The 10,602-nt window shown below is 43.9% G+C and overlaps 1 pseudogene across 1 annotated transcript; it reads right to left on the bottom strand.

The window, feature by feature from the left end:
- Positions 1-4,471: 4,471 nt before the first annotated feature.
- On the bottom strand, positions 4,472-6,569 carry LOC127485215 (general transcription factor IIH subunit 1 pseudogene; annotated as a pseudogene). The gene has a single exon (XR_016219966.1). The product of XR_016219966.1 is annotated as a general transcription factor IIH subunit 1 pseudogene (transcript).
- Positions 6,570-10,602: the final 4,033 nt, after the last annotated feature.

Here is a 10,602-nt window from a genome sequence, read left to right as displayed (position 1 = left end):
TATGTACCAGACTTGAGTTTTACTATGGACAGATGACAGACACTGTAGATTTAGCTGAGTTTATGCCCAAGGGGTAGGACTCATTTAAGTTTCTTTTTTTAAAAATATGTTTTATTTACTTGAAAGACAGAGTTACAGAGAGAGCCAGAGCCAGAGCCAACGTGAAAGCAAGAGTGAGAGTGAGAGAGAGAGAGAGAAGATGTCTTCCATTCCACTGGTTCTCTCCCCAGTGACTGCAATGGCCAGAGCTGAACTGATCCAAGCCAGGAGCCAGGAGCTTCTTCCAGGTGTCCCATGTAGGTTAGGGGCCCAAGGACCTGGGCCATCTTCCACTGCTTTCCCAGGCCATAGCAGAGAGCTGGATCAGAAAAGGAGCAGGCAAGACTTGAACTGGTGCCCATAAAGGATGCTGGTGCTGCAGGCTAGGGCTTTAACCCACTGCACCATAGCACTGCCCCCATTTGGGTCTTCTAACAAATCCTGGTGTTAGCTTGACTTGTAAATAGAGACAATTAATAAATTGCACAATAACCTTGGTAAATAATAGAGATATCTTTTGTTTATTTAGAAGGAGACTTTTAAAAGTAATTTTATAAAGAATATAAGGAGGGACTAGCATTTAAGCCACCATTTGTGAGAATGAAATCCTATATGGGTGCCAGTTCAAGTTCTGACTGCTACACTTCTGCTACAGCTCCTTGATGATGGCCTGAGGAAACATTAGAGAACTGGCCAAGTGCTTGGGCTCCTTCACCATGTGGCAGGCATGGACGAAGTTCCTGGCTTTGACCTAACCCAACCCCTGTCTTTGTAGCCATTTGGGGAATGAACCAGATGATGGAAGATCTGTCTTTCTCTCTTCTCCGTAACTTTGGCTTTCGAATACACAAATAAGTCTTTTATAAAATAGGTGATTTTATCCAATGTTAAAATGAATTCTTTAATGTTTCTTCAAAGGTCCTGTATTCTTCTGTATTGTAGGAAATAACTGAAAATATTTAAACCCATTTTGATAGAGATTTTTAAAATTTATTTGAAAGAATTATAGAGATAGCTATAGAGATAGAGATATAGAGAAATATAGAGAGAGAGGGAGAGAGAGATAGAGAGAGAAAGAGAGAGATGTTGGTTCCATTTGTTGGTTCACATCCCAAATGGCCACAATGGCCAGGGCTGCGCTGATCCAAATCCAGAAGCCAGGAGCTCCTTCTGGGCTGCCCACATAGGTGCAGGACCCCAAATACTTCGACCATCTGAGACTTGAATTGGTGGCCATATGGGATGCCAGCACCATAGTCGCTGGCTTTACCCACTATTTTCACAGTGCTGGGCCTCAATTTTATTTTAAAAATAATAAAAAAATAAGTTGCATATTTTACTTACAATCAAATAGACTAAAAATAGGTACATTTGTTTTGGGAATCTCTAACATTTTCAATCATTATACCAATTTAAAAGTCTTAGTACATCAGCTTGAACAGATACGGAGGTCCAGGTTGGGTAGATTTTTCTCTTCTGTGGAATTTACATACATTCTATCATCCTAATGATTTTTAGTTCTTTAGCAATGCTTTATATAAAAGCACTCAAAATGTCATGGTTATAAAATGAAGTGATGATGTGTATTGTCCATGAACCTTTTGAAATAACTTCTTATAAAATATAGGGGCTGGCACTGTGGCATAGTGAGTAAAGCCACCGCCTGCAGTGCCAGCACCCCATATGGGCACTGGATTGAGACTTGGCTGCTCCACTTCTGATCCAGTTCTCTGCCATGGCCTGGGAAAGCAGTAGAAGATGGCCCAGGTCCTTGGGCCCCTGTACCCATGGGGAAACCCAGAGGAAAACCCTGGCTCCTGGCTTCAGATCAGCTCAGCTCTGGCCATTGCAGACATTTGAGGAGTGAAGCAGCAAATGGAAGATCTCTTTCTCTCTCTCTCTGCCTCTCTTTCTCTCTCTGTGTAACTCAAATTAAATCTTGAAAGAGACAAAGGAAGGAAGGAAGGAAGGAAGGAAGGAAGGAAGGAAGGAAGGAAGGAAACAGAAGAATCTGAAATGAATGAATGAATGGAAGGAAGGAAGGAAGGGAGGGAGGGAGGGAGGGAGGGAGGAAGGAAGGAAGGAAGGAAGGAAGGAAGACAGAAAAGGAAAGAAAGAAAGCAGAAGGAGTAACAAGAATCTGAAATGACTGAGGCTTATGTCCTTGTTCCATCAGTCCCAACTCTGAGTATAGATAAGGACATGGGGTGCGAGTTTCTTTCTGGCTACTTCTTGCTGATATGAACCATTGACATGGAGTGAGTATCTGTACTCTGGATTGGATTGATTGAAGAGCAGTCTTGGGTTTTTCCTGCATAATTGCTGGGGATTTAGTAGTCATATGCTCCTGTAAAGACTTTTGAAATATGTTAATTGTACATGGTAATAATGGAAGCATTATGACTATGAGGATAAAAGGAGAAATTAGAAACATTGCCCATGGTGGGAAAGATGGCCAAAATGAGGAGAACAAAGAGGGATATAGGAGAGCAAAAGAGTCCTGCCAGTTAATGTGAAGACAGATGTACGCCTGAGTGCTCCTGTTTTGTTTAGTGTGTACGTGCAGTCAAGGAGCTGTGGGGTAGTTAGTCTGGCCTGCTTCTGGTCCTGGGGCCCCTCATTTCCTAGCTGGCCTGGGAGGAGAGCTGGCCTGAATAGATTAGTTTTAATAGGTGACATCTCTAAAAGAAATTTAGAGCTCTGCCTGCAATGTTACTGATCCTAGGTCATCCCTTCAACCATGCTGGTTACTTTGGAAGTTGGGAAGAGTGAAGGGCTTTTTCAGTTTAGGGAGGGCCAACAGGGTCTGCAGCTCTGACCCAGGAGTCCTTCAACCTCCAGGGCAGTTCCATTTCCAGTAGTGTCGCTCTTGGTAGAGTTGTCAGGCCCCTTCAGGAGCCATCTTCTAGCATGACTGCTGCTTGCCCAATGCCCAGATTGCTCATATTGCCAATCAGTGCCATTTGAGGTAGACCGGCTTTGTTGGGTCTCCTTGGTGGAAGACTCCTATGTAAGGCAGCCAATTTAATTGGCCTGCCATCTATCCTTACATTGCTCCTGTACATTGGCTGCCTAAATAACTCCTCTTCCTCCTAGTCTCTGTTAAAGTGGACTACGGAGGCAGCCTTTGGGAAGGTCAGCCAAGGGGGTGCTCAATCCCATCCCTAATCCTTGGTGGCCAGAGCTACAGATCTATAGTCACAGGCATGTTATCACAGTGTTTTTCAGGGCTGGTACTGTGGCACAGCAGGTTAAAGCCCCAGCATGCAGTGCTGGCTCACCATACAGATGCCAGTTCAAGTCCCAGATGCTTCACTTTTGATCCAGCTCCCTGCTAATGCACCTGGGAAAGCAGCAGAGGATGGCACAATTCCTTGGGCCCCTGAATCCATGCGGGAGAACTAGGAAGAAGCTCCTGGCTCCTGACTTTGGAATAGTTCTGCTCATGTGGCCGTTTGCAGAGTGAACCAGCAGATGGGAGACTTCTCTCTCTCTTTGTAATTCTTTCAGATAAATAAAATAAAAATAAACCTTTAGAATAAATAAAAATAAAAAAAGAAAGATAAGATTATGCCCATAAGGAAAGGTATGTCCCTCTAGGTAAGATCAAACATTAAGACCATCTTATCTAAATTGTCATGCATTTTGAAGTAATTATTAAGACCCTCTCTCCCTTAGTTTGGTTTGAAAAGGAAGGTTTCAAATGTTTGCTGTACAAAAAGTCTTTCAGAACCTTGAAGAGGACACATTTTAAACATAGAGCCCTCAATGTTTCAATTTCCATGAGCAGTAAATCTGATTTTTAGTACAAAATGTGAATGATGAAAGACTTTAAATAGGTAAAATTGTAAATGGTTAAATTTATAAACTCATTAAATAAAAAGAAGAGGTGATTGCCTACTCCAGACAGTATTTTCGAAAGCATCTGCAAGATTTTATAAAACATTTATCTCTTTTAGGCCTCTAGGACCTTTTCATGAAGATAACCATCATGACTGATAGCAACACAACAAGATGATAGGACTTTTGTAGCATTTGGACATTTGTATTGATAGCATTTTACATCATCATAACATTTAGTACCATTTCACATCTTAACACTACCTTTAATATAACCCAATTAGCCTAATTAGTTGATGTCTCTACAAGATGAAAGAAATATCCTTTGACACGTCCAGGGGCCCAACTGGAAATATCAAAGTCCAAAGAATTTGGAACTTTATTTTTGAATGCCTGCAAAGATGCCAAGAAGGCTTAAAATGTCTGGTAGAAATAGGATCCCTTAACATCTTTTTTTTTTTTTTTCAAAAAAAACCTCAGATTTTATCAATGCACCCTTTAAAAAAGTATTTTTAAATTTCTGAAAGCAGTTTAATGTGAATCAAAAGCAGTTCCTGAGTAACTGCAGTAAACAGTCTTTTAAAATATATATATGTACACATACATACATACATATATATATATATTAGCAACCTAGCTCATTTTGGTTCTGCCTTAATTTACCTCCCCAGCATTTACTTGAATCAGTCCCTTTCTTCTTGTCAGCTCCCCATGTGCAAGTACAATAGCATCAGCTCTGGGAGTCGGCAGAGTGCAGATGTTTCTTGTCACTCTGTGTGGTCATCTGCATGTCTACTAGGCCAGGTTTCCAGAGTCACTGCAGGTCACATTTCTCTTCGATCTCACATCACATGTGACAGCCATGGACTCCTCATGTTTTCTTCATTAGACGCCGAGACTGCCACGTGTGGAGCTTGTTGTAGGCTGTCTGCAGCATCTCTTCTATGTGGCTCACCAAATTTGTGCTTAAATACTGTCTCGGAATTTTTTCTTGGAATGGGCAGAGCTTTGTAACCTGGAATCGTTCCAAATTACTTTTCATTTTTATTACCTTTTCTTCTAGGAATGGTGTATTAACAGGAAAACAGGACCAGAAATGCCGCAGAAGTTCTCCAACAGCCACATACAATTGTTTCAATTCAGACTGAATATCATTTGGCACCATCTGGTTTATGGCTTGCTGTGTCCCTCCTTGCATAAGTGCTCCTCCGGGTGACAATGCTGTAATGGTACAACTGGCAGCACCACTTGAGAGAACCTGAGTTAACCTAGGTGTATAAGCTTCCATTTCTTGCCTAATACTTTGAAAAGAATTAATAATGTCCTGACTTGTTGCATACTGTAGTGACTGGATTGGAGTCGGACCATGATAATACCTATCGGACCTCTTAAGGTTTAGTGCAATTGTTTTTACAGAATTATTTTTTCCCAAGTCTTCATATTCAATGGATTCTTGTAACTTTGCCCTTTTGACTGCTGGCTGAAAGCAGTTGGCATCTCCGGAATTTCCATCCATGCTGCTGGGCTCACCATTTTGTGCTTCTTGTTTCCTGAGACCTGCTGCCAGAACCATGGCACTGTGATGGTTGAACCTCTTGATGATGGCAGCATTACTATTCTCCTTTATGGACTTAGAATTGGAAGTAGACGGCACGGAGGAAATGCCATAGCCCTCATCTAACGGCTTATCCTCTAAAGCTGTCAAATCCAGTAGTGGGTTCTTTACTCCTAATGAAACCATTGTTTTTAATCCTTTTTCATCTATTTTGGCACATTCTGCAAAGAGATCCTTTGACCCTGTATTCAGCCTGTCCCTATGAAAATAATGGGACTGGAAAAACCACGTCCAGAATTCCTTTTCTGTCATGTTGTGAGGAACATTTTCTGCATATTTCATTTTTACTGCTGGGTAAGTCCTAAAAATGGACTCAATGATATCAGAAGTTAAACTGTATCTCAAACCATTACAGCCATCTGTTTGGGGCCGGACATCAGCCAGAAATGCTGCAGAAATGCCAACGTCCTGCTTATGGTTGGATGTGGAAGAACTATCTGTTGTGTTCACATTTAAGCGATTGGCCCAGAATTCCTCAGCACTGATCACTTGACTCACAACCAGGTCTTTATAGAGCTGAAACAAAACAGGATCTTCTTGCAGCATTCTGTTTTTCTCTTCCAGTTCTTTATTTGCTTTCCTCTTAAATTTGGGCAGCAGCTGCTGAAGAAGGTCCTTTACTGCATCACGCTCTTTCACTGCTGTGCTTTCATTGGAAAAATGGAAGTTTGTTGTGTCCCCTGCATGCAGGACCAGCTGAAGCTGAATTTTAGCTTTTCCTTCTGGACTGATTTTCTGGCATTTAATGTCCACATACATATGGCTGATTGTAAACCTATCTTTGCCTTCAGGTGCCCAAGCAATTCTTTCTGCCATGAGGTACAGAGCTCCATCCTGTTTCTTCTGTCGCACCTTCTTTACAATCAGAGGAAGTTGCCATGATGGTTAGACGGTGCAGGTGGAAGCCACAACCCTGAGCAGGGAGTAAGTAGCTGTGTTGGGTCAGGTCGAGTTCCGCTGCACTTCTTAGAGCTGCTGCTGGGAAGAGGCGGAAACCCAGTGGCTGCAGCCGTCGCCACCGCCTCTGTTACTGGGGGGTCTCGCCTCCATCGCTGGCTGCCAGGGTTCTGAGGGCACGTGACCGGAAGTTCGAAGGCGGGCCGCCATGACACCTTCCGCTAATTCCCTCCCTCCCCCACCGGTTCCCGACTGTTTTGTTTCCTCTCTCCGGTCTTGAGCACTTAAGGATACTGGCATCCTGGCGGGCCACCCATTTGGTCTAGAGCTCCTCCGGTGCGGTCCAGCGCCCTGTCTTCAACCCGCGGCGGCTCGCCGACTGCAGGCCGTAGGGAGCGTCATTGCGACGGCGGCTTGAAGGGGTGGGGATCCCTTAACATCTTAATGTAATATAGGTCAGACTTGATCATTGTTCAAAAGTGATCCCTCAAATGCTTTAAAATGAGCATATAATCAAACCACAACTCTTATTAATAAAGACTCAGGTGTTTTTAAACAATTGATCTCTTTGGTCTTTCTCTAAAATGGATAAGTAAAACCTTAAATGAGTTAGCACACAGAATCATCTCATAATTTGAAGCAATTTTAACAGAGAAATAGAGAAGAAAAGAGAGCTTACTGGAGTTGGTAGAAAACTGACAGAGTCACCAATTAAACAAAAAACTATTAAAAGGAGATGCTTTTAATCTATTTCAGAATTAGCAATTAAGACTATCACCGAATAGTTCTGCTGATTTCCTTGAGTTACATTTTGAATTGATCCTTTAAAAAATCTCCAAATTAAGAGATTTTCTAAATAAAAGAATATAGTAAATTTCAACCTTAATCTCAAGCGGTCTTGAATAATTTTTCATATATGAACATTTGTAAAAATATATTTGTTAACAAATTTAAATTATTTTATAGACTGTAAATCAGAGATTACAAAATAGGGGCCAGCACTGTGGTGCAGTGGGTTAAAGTCCCAGCCTGTGGCACCAGCATCCCATATGGGTGATGGTTCAAGTCCCGGCTGCTCCACTTCTGATCTAGCTCTCTGTTATGGCCTGGGAAAGCAGTGGAAGATGGCCCATGTCCTTGGGCCTCTGCACCCATGGAGATCTGTAAAAAGCTCCTGGTTCCTGGCTTGGGATCAGATCAGATCAGCTATGGCCATTGCGGTCATTTGGGGAGTAAACCAGTGGAATGGGCAATCTCTCTCTCTGGCTGTACCTCTCTCTGTAACTCTTTCAAATAAATAATTCTTTAAATAATCTTCCTAGATTCAAGACAGAAATTCCTTCAAACCCAATATCCAGTTGAATTTTACAACTGAACCAAAATTTCATGCATGAGATCATTATTTACCAAAGGCATCTTTTTGGATTTTAAACTGAATTTGAGCCTAGTTTTTCATCCAGAAAACACCTTGGGCTAATAATGTCTGGTCAACCATCAGCTACTTGGAACTGTCTGAAACAACTACATCTTCAGGCAGCTCCACGACCCCAAGGTTGACTGTGCCCAGTGGCCAGGGTGCCACAGACGAGTTACTCACTAGTGATTGTTCAACATCACATTCAATTTCATGAAGGAGGGCATTCATCAGAGCAGATGGGCACCTTCTTGTTGAAGAGATTCCCAATGAGGACAATGTAATAGGTGACAGAATGAAGTGCTAGTGTGGAGAGAGAGTTATGCCTGGAAATAGTAATGAACCCAGTGAGCCAGTTGGTTCGAGCATTATTCCACATAGGTTAGGAGAGCTATCTCCCAGGGTAATGTTTCCATGGGAGGGGCCCTTTATTTCCTTTCCACCCCTTGTGTGGAACATTGCTGGATAGAGGGCTTCATGGGTGTGGAATTCCTGAAATCCTACCAGGACTTTACAAAGGACTTGGTGGCCCACTTGGTGGAGGTCATGAGAAATTCCAAGGTGGCCAGGTTAAAATAACAGGCAAGACTTTGTCTCCATGAAGTATTAGTGAAGAGATTTTGGCTGCTGCTAGACAAGGCAGGGGAAAAGATAGAAGGCTAGGCATGGGGCATTCTTTCAAGTGAAGTTGCTCAGGACTTGCCGCAGTTCTTGAGATTTCTTTGCCAGCACTGCCAAATTTATTACTGGAGATGGCTGGAACAGAGATGTTTGTCTTCATGTGAGAGAGAATCTAGGTGTGATATAGAGTAGCAGTGCGAGATGTGGCTGCATTGTGTTAGGTTTTAGGATTTTAGGACTCATAGAAGGATAGGAAGTAGCTAAAGAAGTCTTTATGGGCCACTGCTGTGGCATAGGGAATAAAGCCTCCACCTGCAGTGCCAGCATCCCATGTGGGTACTGGTTCGTGTCCTGGCTGCTCCACTTCCAATCCAGCTGTCTGCTATGGCCTGGGAAAGGAGCAGAAGATGGCCCAAGTCCTTGGGTCCCTGAATCCATGTGGGAGACCAGGAAGAGGTTCCTGGCTTCTGGCTTCTGATCAGCAGAGCTCCGGCCATTGCAGCCATTTGGAGAGTGAACCAATGGAAGGAAGACCTTTCTCTGTCTCTCCCTCTCTCTGTCTGTAATTATAACTCTCATGTTGGGGTCTCAAGCCCGATGCTAGCCCCTGACCAGCAGGGGCAGCACAAGCCCTCCCCAAAAAGGCGAACGGGAAGGGTAAGGTTGACAGGTGAACACACCCAAGCACCCATGAGTTCTGTCGAAGCAGGAACCACTTTATTGAGGAAGTGTGCAGGTATAAAGCTTACGAAAGACATGCACAGTAGGGGAGCCAATCAGTGAAAAGGTCATGCAGGCATGGGTGCACCACACACAGGGGCACCTTAAGCAAAGTATAGAGATCATGCACTGTCCACGTGTCTGGAACTAAAGCAGACCTATCCCTGCCAGTGGTCTGATGATCATATGTAGCTTAATGGCAGCAGCCACAGACACACCCATCAAACATCCACCAGGCACCATATTGGGATGGAGATTTTAGGCAATGCCCAATACTCTCAAATAAAATAAGTAAAATCTTTTTTTTCTTTTTTGAGAGGCAGAGTTAGACAGTGAGACAGAGAGACACAGAGATGGGTCTTCCTTCCGTTGGTTCACCCCCCTAAATGGCCGCTACAGCTGGTGCACTGTGCTGATCTGAAGCCAGGAGCCAGGTGCTTCCTCCTGGACTCCCATGCAGTTGCAGGGCCCAAGCACTTGGGCCATCCTCCACTGCCTTCCCAGGCCACAGCAGAGAGCTGGACTGGAAGAGGAGCAACTGGGACAGAACGGATGCCCCACCAGGGACTAGAAACCCGGGGTGCCAGCGCTGTAGGCAGAGGATTAGCCAAGTGAGCCATGGCACTGGCCAATAAATAAAATCTTGAAAAAAAAAAAAAAAGAGGCAGGCTAGAGGGGAATTGAGATTTAGAACCCATGAATTAAGCAAAATATGGCCTGAGGGAAGAAGGTCCTTTCACAGGAAAGAGTCACCCCAACTGAGAACCTAAGTTCTGAGTTCTCTAAGAGGAGACCACGAGAATCTCCAAGCTCGGACCGGTGTCCGTTTTAAGCTGTTACAGATAAGCATTTCCCCCAAGAGCAGGAAACTGACTAAACATGCCAGGCCCTAAGAGGGGCATGAACTGGCCCAACCAAATACCTCAGGCCCTAAAGGGAGGAAGACGCCTCATGAGCATCACCCCAATATGCTTGAGGTGGCAGAGACCTCTCTTACCAAGCCAGTGGGTTGAGAATTAGGTTCGCTGTGGCCTGCAGTGATGAGATCTGGCAAAAGCTCTGTGAATGCATTGAGAAATGAGAAAGTGCAAGCAGATGAGAAAGCGATCTGGAGAGCATCTCTCAGGGCCATCTGAGTCAGAAGGGAAAAGGACATGGTGGGAAAGAGAAGGTAGGGGGGGCAGAGACAGTAAAAAGGGAAAAGAGTTCAGAAAGGAGAAGAAAGTCTGGAGAAACGTTAATATGCACAGCTCTTACCAAAAGGATACGGGAGTGGCTGACTGGGGCCAGTTGCCATTCCCTCACTCCCCCCTCACATGGCATACCACACGTAAGGAGATGATACGAACTCACAGTCAGACTGAATTTATTCAAAGAAAATGAACTTGCGGAAGTTGACCAGCTGCCAGTGTGCACAAAGACCAAACATGTGGCTGAAGTCCCAGACACCAGCAAC

Source organism: Oryctolagus cuniculus, chromosome 13 (genome assembly GCF_051225735.1).
Source record: "Oryctolagus cuniculus isolate XC-2025 breed Fujian yellow rabbit chromosome 13, ASM5122573v1, whole genome shotgun sequence".
Taxonomy (NCBI): Eukaryota; Metazoa; Chordata; class Mammalia; order Lagomorpha; family Leporidae; genus Oryctolagus; species Oryctolagus cuniculus.
This window is presented reverse-complemented; position numbering and strand designations above follow the sequence as displayed.